Source organism: Ochotona princeps, chromosome 2, assembly GCF_030435755.1.
Source record: "Ochotona princeps isolate mOchPri1 chromosome 2, mOchPri1.hap1, whole genome shotgun sequence".
Lineage (NCBI taxonomy): Eukaryota > Metazoa > Chordata > Mammalia > Lagomorpha > Ochotonidae > Ochotona > Ochotona princeps.
The window spans coordinates 72,811,864-72,821,863 of NC_080833.1; the positions used below are offsets into that span (position 1 = coordinate 72,811,864).

Consider the following 10,000-nt stretch of genomic DNA (forward strand, 5'->3'; position numbering starts at 1 on the left):
TGAGCCACAACGGGCCGGTGCTGTGCCTATCCGAAGCCGGGAACCAGGAACCTCTTACAGGTCTCCCACGCGGGTGCATTGTCCCAATACATTGGGCCGTCCTCGACTGCTTTCCCAGGCCACAAGCAGGGAGCTGGATGGGAAGTGGAGCTGCCGAGATTAGAACCGGCGCCCATATGGGATCCCGGGCTTTCAAGGCGAGGACTTTAGCCGCTAGGCCATGGTGCCGGGCCCGAAAAAATCTTTTAAAAGAAATAAACAAGATGTAAATTTTTTTATTTTTTTAATTATTTTTTAATAATCTCATTTAGTTGATTAGGGAACAAGGGTCAAGGGCTACAGGGTGAAAGTGGGTAATACCATTGTTTCCACACCAATATCATTTTTCCCTGTATCTAGGGTCAGGAAAAAACAAAGGGAAAAGCCCCACCCAACCTCCCACCCATCCCAGATCCCCAATGGGAGACGCGCTCTGAGGCTCCTGCTCATACAGTTTTGATAGTTCATCAGTTCTGGATTGCTGCCAATCTCGCCGTTCCAATCGCAATGAGCCCTATTCAGAATCCACTGGCTGACAGTCTCTTCATGGTTGGGGTTCTAAGATCAGTAGTTCAGTTGGAGGGACCTCCAAAGAAACTTCGTCTGAGATGATCCCAGACCTGATTCTTGTGTGAGTTTGCTAGTTCAGAGTCCGACACCGTCCGTCACACCAATCAGCTTATGCACATGCTGGTCGTTGGGATTGCTGGGTTCGTTCTGTTTCCAGCCCTGTCTTCCTCGTGAACCAACGGGTGTTGAAGTCCAGTTAAATCCTGCCCACTTCATACTCGGTCCTCACACAAATCGGTTGGAGCTGCAGCCTAGTTGGGGCGACTCCCCATAACCCCCACCAGTTCTGCCCCCTACCCTGGTTCCCATGCTTGCCAGTATGCACCGCAGGCTTGTCAAATCTGTCCCACATCCCGTTTAGCTTTCGCACATGTCGATGGGCATTGAAGCTCAGCTCAACTCAACCAACCTACTATCCAGCCCACACACCTACTGGCAGGTGCCCTTCTGTACAGCCACCCCTGCCCCTGTCCTGGTGTTCGTCCTGTCCAATGAGAGTGGTAGACCCGAGGGAGGTGCCCACTATTTCCCTTCTAGGCCACACTCACTCCGAGATTATGCACTCTCCAGGTAGTTCTGGCATTTGACTTGACAGAATTAGCTCCAAGTGCCAGCCTCTGCCAGCTAGTACTGCGGCTAGGCCCAACCAACTCTCACCCACTCTAGTTTTTGCTTGCACCAGTCAAAACAGTCAGCCCACCGTGGCCCTTCCGTTATCTAGCTCACATGAGGCCCACAGGTGTTACAGCCCTGCCTAGTCTGATCTGCCCCCATCCTGACTCACGCTTTCCAATGGAAGTAGTTGTCCAGCAGGGGAGCCCACATTCCCCTCTCAGCTTTGCCTCCTCCCCCTGATTATCACATGTGCTGTTTGGGTGCTGCAACCACATCTGGTACGGCTCATCTCACCTTGGCATTTCTTATTGTGTACTAGTATGTGTCTCAAACCGAACCTGGGTCGACCCACACTCTGTTCTGGTGCTCGGACTCACCAGTGGGTGATGTGAACAGGTTCAGCCTGGTCTGCCCCCAATCCATGCCAATGTGTATACCAGTGGGATAATTTCCATAGCCTGTTCTGAGCTGTTTCCTATTGTGCTTCTTGTGCTTACCTGCAGGGACTGTGTCCTGCCAGAGGAGTTGCCCAGGCTCCTCCATCAGAAACTCTCCCAGTGCCAGGTTTCGCGCATACCAGTGGGTCCATGAGCCAGCCCTGTTCAGTTCACCTCCTGTACAAGATGTAAATTTAAGCAGAAACAAAAATAAAGTTTTACTAACATCTTTTTTGACTTACTAGACAGTATCAGAGTCTACATCATTAGTGTAGTAATTTTAACAGGACATCTGCATATGGTTATTAATTATTTCTATTTCCCTACGCATGACTTCTTCCTCTTGACATTTTTCATAGTGTGTAGACTCATTAAAATTGAGGTAGCATGCTTAAAAATAGAAATGATTTTAAACTTTTGCCTTGCTTTTTCTATGGTTATCACTTGAGCATCCTTGAATTAGTAGTTTGTTGTCACTGTTTTCTAAGTTAATATGCTATAAATGGTTATTTGGAGCATCTTTGACAAAGACAATTTTGCCCTTCCATTTATCCTGAGACCAGACACTGGAATTATAGTCCACAACAGACTTCATTTTGGCCACCCTACAAAAATTTCCACTGCCACTCATACTGAAGAATAAATAGAGTGGGTATTATTTATGGACCGGTAAACTGTATCCAAACACTTTATCATCCTCAGGACTGCACCAGACAGAGTACTTTAATGGAACTAAATATGTCATCTTCAGAGTAACTTTTAATTATAAGCACATGTCCGCTCTTCAGGTTTTAATTAAAGTCTTCTAGATTATAGTTGTTTAAGGCTTTAAGCTTTTCCAGCATGGGATGCACTTCCACACTAGGTGAAGCACTGGTAGGTACAACACCTAAACCAACGTTCTTGCTGCTCACTCCACTGTTGTGTTTGAAGCCTGGTCCTCTATTGCTTGGATCTGCCCAGCGATCATGCAGCTACCACTGTTGAGGCTGCATGTGGTAGAGCTGGGCCTGTGGCTGAGGTCCTTGTTGCTGCTGTGGTTGTGGTGGCTAAGGCTGCCATTAAGGCAGTTGGCTTTGCATAAATGTTGGTGTTTGAATTATTGGCTGAGGCTGCTGGATTACAGTTTGAGGAGGCAGAATTGGTTGGTGGAGCCTTTACCACTGACTCCTTTTCATCCCAAGTTCCAATATTCATGCTGTGTTTTAGGAGGTGGTGGAACGGTGGAGTCCCCAGTTCCCACATTGCCTTGGGTTTTGGTTTCAGTAATGGTTTTCCAGGCTTTCTAGCAATGACAGCACAGGAAATTGCTTTAGGTGCCACAATGCTAATAGGAAGCACACGATTGGTTGCAATGAGAGTCATACCAGTGCCACTCAATCTGTATATACAGTTTTTGTCACAGTAGCTGTCAACTCATTACCCATTCTCAGTCCAGTTATGCCTTGCTTAATTCTGCTAGCGTGAGGCATCTTACTCAAAATGTTATTGACAAAGTCAGCCTGTCCGCTAGTAGTAACAACTCTCTCAAGAGAACAAGGTGGACACCACAACTGCTACTCTAAGCAGAACACTGCGCTGCTTGCCTCTGAGATCCATGTGTCCCCCGTGGAGAAATCAACATCAGCAGGAAAAAAAAGTTAAGTCTAAGTTGACCAAGAAATAGAGAAGTATTTTGTAATACCGCAGGCTAACTAAGCACACCTTCTGGCATACAAGCATGGTCTCTATTACTCACTTGTCCATAGTTTGCCAGAAATGGCATTGGCTGATCTCTAGCCCCGGATCCTGCAGGTTTCCAGAGAACAACCTGAAATTGCTACACCAAGCATAGTAACTGAGCACCTATGGATCTGACCCTGGTGGACAGCTGTTGCTCTGATTTTCTGGCAACTTAAATATTGTTCAAAGTCCTCTTCATTTACAGCATCTTTTTGATGAATCAGACTGTTTGGGGCTGAAGCTTCGTTTCCTTGCTTGTTAGGTCTAGCTGTTAGTCCCTGCCACAACCTAGTGATTGAAAGACTTGTGCTTGGGAACTGGTGGAAAGGACTCATTTTTCCTTCTTGCAGACTCTGCTTCTCGCTCTTGCTCTCTACTTCTCTGGTCCGAACTGTTAAGCAGGCATCATAGCCTCTAAAAAATATTTCTGAAACATTTTTATGTTTAGCAAATGCAAGGAACTCATACAACCTTACAATGAACGACTAACAGCCCAACTGAGAAATGGGAAAATGTTTTGAAAAGATACTTTCCCAGCAAAGATATCTGGGCTGCTAACAAACATGTAAGATGCTTTGCATCACAAATTCAGAGGAAAGCACAAATTGAAACCACACCACAGCAGTTGTAGAACTGTGAGTTAAAACAACACAGTGACACCAGCATCCCATAGTGCAAGGGCAGCTTGAGTCCTAACTACTCAACTTCCAATCCAGCTTTCTGCTAATATGCCTGGAAGGCAATGGAAGAGGACTCAAGTGCTTGGGGCCCCTGCCACACATGTGGGAGACCAGGATGGCATTCTTGGCTCCTGGATTTGGCCTGCACCAGATTGGCCTTTGCAATCGTTTGGGGAATAAATCAATGAAGAAAGACCTCTCTCTTCTCTGTCTTTATCTCTATCTCTGTAGCTCTCTCTTACTCTGTTACTCTGCATTTTAAATAAATCTGGGGGAAAAACCATAATGGGATATTACTATACACCCCGTAAAATGCCTATAATCAAAAGACAGGTATGCTACTGAACGACCAATAAATCACAAAACAAATTAAAAAGAAAAATTTAAATGAAAACTGGTGAACTATCAAAACCACTTGAGCAAGTATCTTAGAGCATGCCCCACATCCGGGACTTGGGGTGGGCGGGAAACCGGGTGGGGCTTATCCCTCAATATCCCTCTTTACCTCAGATACATGAAGGAAACTATGGAAATAATAGTCTTACCCACTTCCCTATAGCCCTTGAACCTTTTTACCATAACTATGTAAAGCTTGTCAAAAATATAATAATAATAAAAAAAGAAAACTCAGCATACTGAAACTTGTAGGTGGCCCAGAGTGGTGTCTTAATGGCTAAATTCTCACCTTGCAAGCACCAGGATACCATATGGGCACTAGTCCATGTCCCAGCTGCTCCACTTCCCCATCCAGCTCCCTGCTTGTGGCCAGGGGAAGCAGTAGAATATGGCTCAAAGCCTTGGGACTCTGCACCTAGGTGGGAAACCCAGAGGAAGATCCCAGCTTCAGATTGGCTCAGCTCCTGCCATTGCAACCATTTGGGGAGTAAACCAGCAGATAAATATCTTTGTCTCTGTCTCTATAAACCTGATCTGCCTTTCCAATAAAAAAATCAATAAATCTTAGAAAAAAAAACAACTTGTAAGATACAGCTAAAATATGGAATCAAATATAGTCCATCATCAGATAAATGGATAAATAAATGTGGCATATATATGCGTGTGTGATATGTATATACACACAATAGAATACTATACTGCCATTTAAAAGATAAAAGAAAATCTGTCATTTGTAGCAAAATACTTAGAACTAGAAGATACCATGTTAAATTAAATAAACCAAACACATAGACAAAGACTACATGTTCTCCATCATGTCTTGTAGTTTAAGTTTAAAAAACAAACAAAAACCTCAGCCTTAATGCAGAATGTTGAATTCTAGAGATTGGAAGAGGATAGAATGAGTTAGGATTAAAAGATAGGGGGAGCTGGGTGTAAGTTTCTTCATAAAGACAAAATATATTAATAATGGGTGAGAGGTATATAGAGCATTTTTATGACTACTTTACACTGATTTTTGGTTTGTAAATTTAAAACTATCCTAAGATAAAATGCTTCATAAAAAGATAGACAACCTGGGCCCAGCACCGTGGCCTAGCGGCTAAAGTCCTCGCCTTGAACGCCCCGGGATCCCATATGGGCGCTGGTTCTAATCCTGGCAGCTCCACTTCCCATCCAGCTCCCTGCTTGTGGCCTGGGAAAGCAGTCCAGGACGGCCCAATGCTTTGGGACCCTGCACCCGCGTGGGAGACCCGGAAGAGGTTCCTGGTTCCCGTCTTCGGATCGGCACAGCACCGGCCGTTGCGGCTCACGTGGGGAGTGAATCATCGGACGGAAGACCTTCCTCTCTGTCTCTCCTCTCTGTATATCCAGCTTTCCAATAATAATAAATAAATCTTGAAAAAAAAAAGACAGACAACCATAAGCATTTGTGAGAATGCAGAGAAAGCAAAATGCTCTTCTTTGTGCACAGAAGAAATAAACAATAATGCAGAAACCCAACATTTAGTTTGAAAGTTTATTATAATATTAAGTATAAATTTATCATATAACCCAACAATTTCACTCTTAGGAAAGGCACATGAAAACATAGGTTCATATATGTCATCTATATGAATGTATGTATATTATTCATTATAGCCCAAACTGGAAACAACTCAAGGATTCTTCTACTGGCAATATGGACAAACTGTTAGAGTCACAAAATGGAATTCTATTTGGCAAGAAAAGTAAGAAACTGATACATACAACAACATGGATGAAGCTCAAAAATATTATGCTGAGTGAAAGAATATAGATGCAAAAGATGACATTTTCTGTGATTGCATTTATACAAAATGTTCACCAGAAGCAATTATACAGGAATAGTGAGCAGATTAGCTGTTGTCTAAGAGAGAGCAACATGATGGAATTTTTTTGTGGTTTTGAAAAGTGTTTTAATATTGAATCTTGATTGAGGTGTTGGTCCCACAGCTCTACACATTTTCAAAAACAGAAAAATCATTTAATTACTTTACAATGGGTAAAGTTTGTGGTATATAATTTATATTTCATCTGTATTGTCAAAAAGAGCAATGGATAAATTTCATCCTATAGTCATAACAAGGATGAACGTTTCTGAACATCATATTTACTGAGCACTTATTAAATATTGATGCTGGCAAATTTTATGCACATTATTTTTGTTATTGCCATGAAAATGTTCTGATACAGGAATCACTAGAAACAGACACATAGAAAATAATGACAATAATACAATGTAAATTGTCCCAGCTAGTAATATGAAGAGCTGGACTCCGAGCCCCGTTTTTTTCGTGGCAAGGCTCTAGATCTTAATAACTTGCACCTTGGTATCTGTGGCAAATTCCTTCCAGTTCTGTCTCATTCGTGAAAGAGATCACCCAACTTCCACAATTCTTTCCTTGAAAATATTTGTAAATATACGACTTTATTTTACTTCCTTTTTGACAAAATCATTCAATTTCTTGTTGGCTTTGTGTTTTCGTGTTTTTTATTCTTCAGCTGTGTTGCAGCCATGTTTTCATCTGCACTCATATCAGGGAACTGCAGTCACACTTGACATCTAGGATCAACCGAGTATGACTTGAGGCTAAGTGGGGAAAAGAAAATTAAATTTTACAATAATAGGAGGTCTACTGAGTCCAACTGAATATAACAATTTTTTGAGAAATATAAATTTTCCATACAGTGATTATTACAGTAAACTATTAGTCCCTGAATGGACTCATGAGAGCCATAGTTTATTCCACAGGTTAAGTTTCTAAATTAAAACCTCCTCTAAAGTCAAAACACTAAGAAGAAACAGACTTCATTAAAGAATAATGCATTTTTTATTAATAACAAAAACAACTTAAGTTGAAAAATCCACTGGGCAAATTTGAAATGTGGGAATAATTCATAATTTCCAGCTTAATGTTCCACCAAAAAAAATCTCTTTGAGGTATCATCAAACAATTTTTCCACTACTGGCCATTTTCAAGTAAAGATGCCCGTTTGACCACACATTTCAAACATGTGTCTGGAGAATTTTACGTAGCTCCTCTAACAAACTTAAAGAGAAATATATTCAAAGTTATCAAAAAAATGGTCTTTAGGGAGGATTTAGAAATGGAAAAAAATGTTTAAAAAATAATCTAAAAGTAAACACTAGGGTAGTTTCTATTTGTACCTCTGCCTACAGTACTTATAGGTTAGTGCCTTTTGAAGACTACACACACATGTTATACATAAATTTATTGGGGAAGAGAGCCAAAAGGAAAGATACTTTTACCAGGTTGGTAAAATAAGGATAAGCCATTCCCCTAGCAGCTGTTGCTAGCGCCTGTCTTCGATAGAGACCACCATGTGGTGAATTGGACTGCACGGAAGACCAAATTGAGCCACCTCCTGGGACAATAAACTGCAATGGTGCAGCACAATTGTGACTAGAGATTTACATTCCAATCAAGTGGAGGAGGTGCTGGTGGCTTTTTACTCTTGCATTTGTCTTTTCACGTAAAGCTTGTTACAACAAATTTTTGAACTCAAGATTTTTGTCTAGGGATTTAATAATTTTTTGTCTAAGGATTTAAATAAATTTCCCTTTTGTAGAGAATGGAGAGTTTAGAAAGAACAGTCTCAGCTGGCACCAGATTTATAGGACCTGAAACACAACCAAGACCACAGGTTGGCAGTGGCAAAGGATTCATCCTGCAGGCAGGGGGCCAGGCCATTGGGTAGCAATGGTACAGTGCTGACAGATGTGTCTTTCTGGCACTGTCCTCGGTACTGCTCTTGTTGTCTGAATCATATGGAGGAAAGAGTGGTGGGCACATACCTCACAGGAACTGTGCTCTTGCCCACAACTGCAACACAATTCAGCCTGCTCCAGATCAGAGACAGGGGAATGGGCTTGACTCACACTGTGGTTTCCAGGATAATTGTGTTCCCTCTTTTTCAGCACCACAGTGTCTGAGTGTATCGATGGAAAGGCATGAATCTCTCTCTGGGAAGTCATTCATTTTGGTGTGTCTGCTAACCATGATCTGTCAGGTGAGTCTATTAGCATCCACATTTACAGATGATATTCCTGCACCTCAGAGTGCAAGAGACCTGCTATCAAGTGTGCAGATTGCTAATGATGAAGCCAGAGCATGAAGAATCCTATTCTTCTGATCTGGACTGTGACATTCCATCCGTTCAACCACCCTAAGTCTCTGAAATCAATATTTTATGAGAGGTTTAAGAATTAATCTTTAGGGCCTGGCATGGCAGCCTAGCAGCTAAAGTCCTCACCTTGAACACGCTGGGGTCATATATGGATGCCGATTCTAATCCTGGCAGCTCCACTTCCCATCCAGCTCCCTGCTTGTGGCCTGGGAAAGCAGTCGAGGATGGTCCAAAGCCATGAGACCCTGCACCCATGTGGGAGACCTGGAGGAAGTTCCTGGCTCCTGGCTCCGGATCGGCACAGCACCAGCCATTGCGGTCACTTGGGGAGTGAATCATCGGACAGAAGATCTTCCTCTCTGTCTCTCCTCCTCTCTGTCTATCTGACTTTGCAATAAAAATAAATAAATCTTTAAAAAAAGAATAAATCTTTAAAATTTAAGTTATGGGAGGAACATTGAACTCTAGTTAAGATAACAGGAAGGATCTTATTAGAACAGCAGCACAGAAAACCCAACCCTACACAGATGGTTTTAGCATTTCCTTTCATATGATCCCTGTTCTTTTTCTTGGCTGGGATCCACTGTGTGTGTCCTTGGAGACTGAGGCAAAGCTGCCAGCTGCCACTCTGGCTGAGGGGCTCTATGGCTTCTGCTCAGAGGTAGGGGTTATAATTCCACATTTAAAATTTGGTTTGGAATGAATTTTGGGCCACAATTCTCATAAAAAGGGAAAAAAGGAGAAAAATCTCCATAAACACTTTTAAGATTTTAGGTTTTAAACAGAAAGAGGGAGAGGGATGACACATTTAACTTACAAGTTCTTCTTTTGGTGATGGTTTTGTAATTCAACCTGTCTTCCGTCCGTCTCCTTTATAAGATCTAATATACAAGATGCTCTGGGAAATGCACATAGTAGTAAATAAAGAAAGGGGATTTTAAATATTGTTTGTATCTAATATTTAAATTGGAAAATGTATACACACATACAAGTGGCAGAACTGACACAGAAACACAGGTTGTCGTTGTTACCCTTCAACGTCTCTCTCAAATAGTAGTTTAGAAAACTCAAACTCTCGTTAGTCAGGTGTTTCCATATGTAAACATACAGAGTGCCATGTAGAACTAAAGCTTTTGTATTTTTCTCATGTTGTATTTGCACCATCTGTAGATAGATGTTGGAAAGAATTTCTTATCATGACATAGCTCCTGGGATAGACTTATGATTGCAAGCTTATTCTCTAATAAAAACCAAATGTGTGAAAATACTGAATTTTACTTAAACTTCAATTTCTCTGAATCTGATATTGAGAATGAGCAATGAATCAGAAGTTGGGAACCAAAACTGTGTACCTTCTGCTTCCCTGAGGCC

The 10,000-nt window shown here is 41.9% G+C and overlaps 1 pseudogene; it reads right to left on the bottom strand.

Annotated features, from left to right (window-relative positions):
* Nucleotides 1–1,941: 1,941 nt before the first annotated feature.
* On the bottom strand, nucleotides 1,942–3,718 carry LOC101524393 (YTH domain-containing family protein 3-like; annotated as a pseudogene).
* Nucleotides 3,719–10,000: the final 6,282 nt, after the last annotated feature.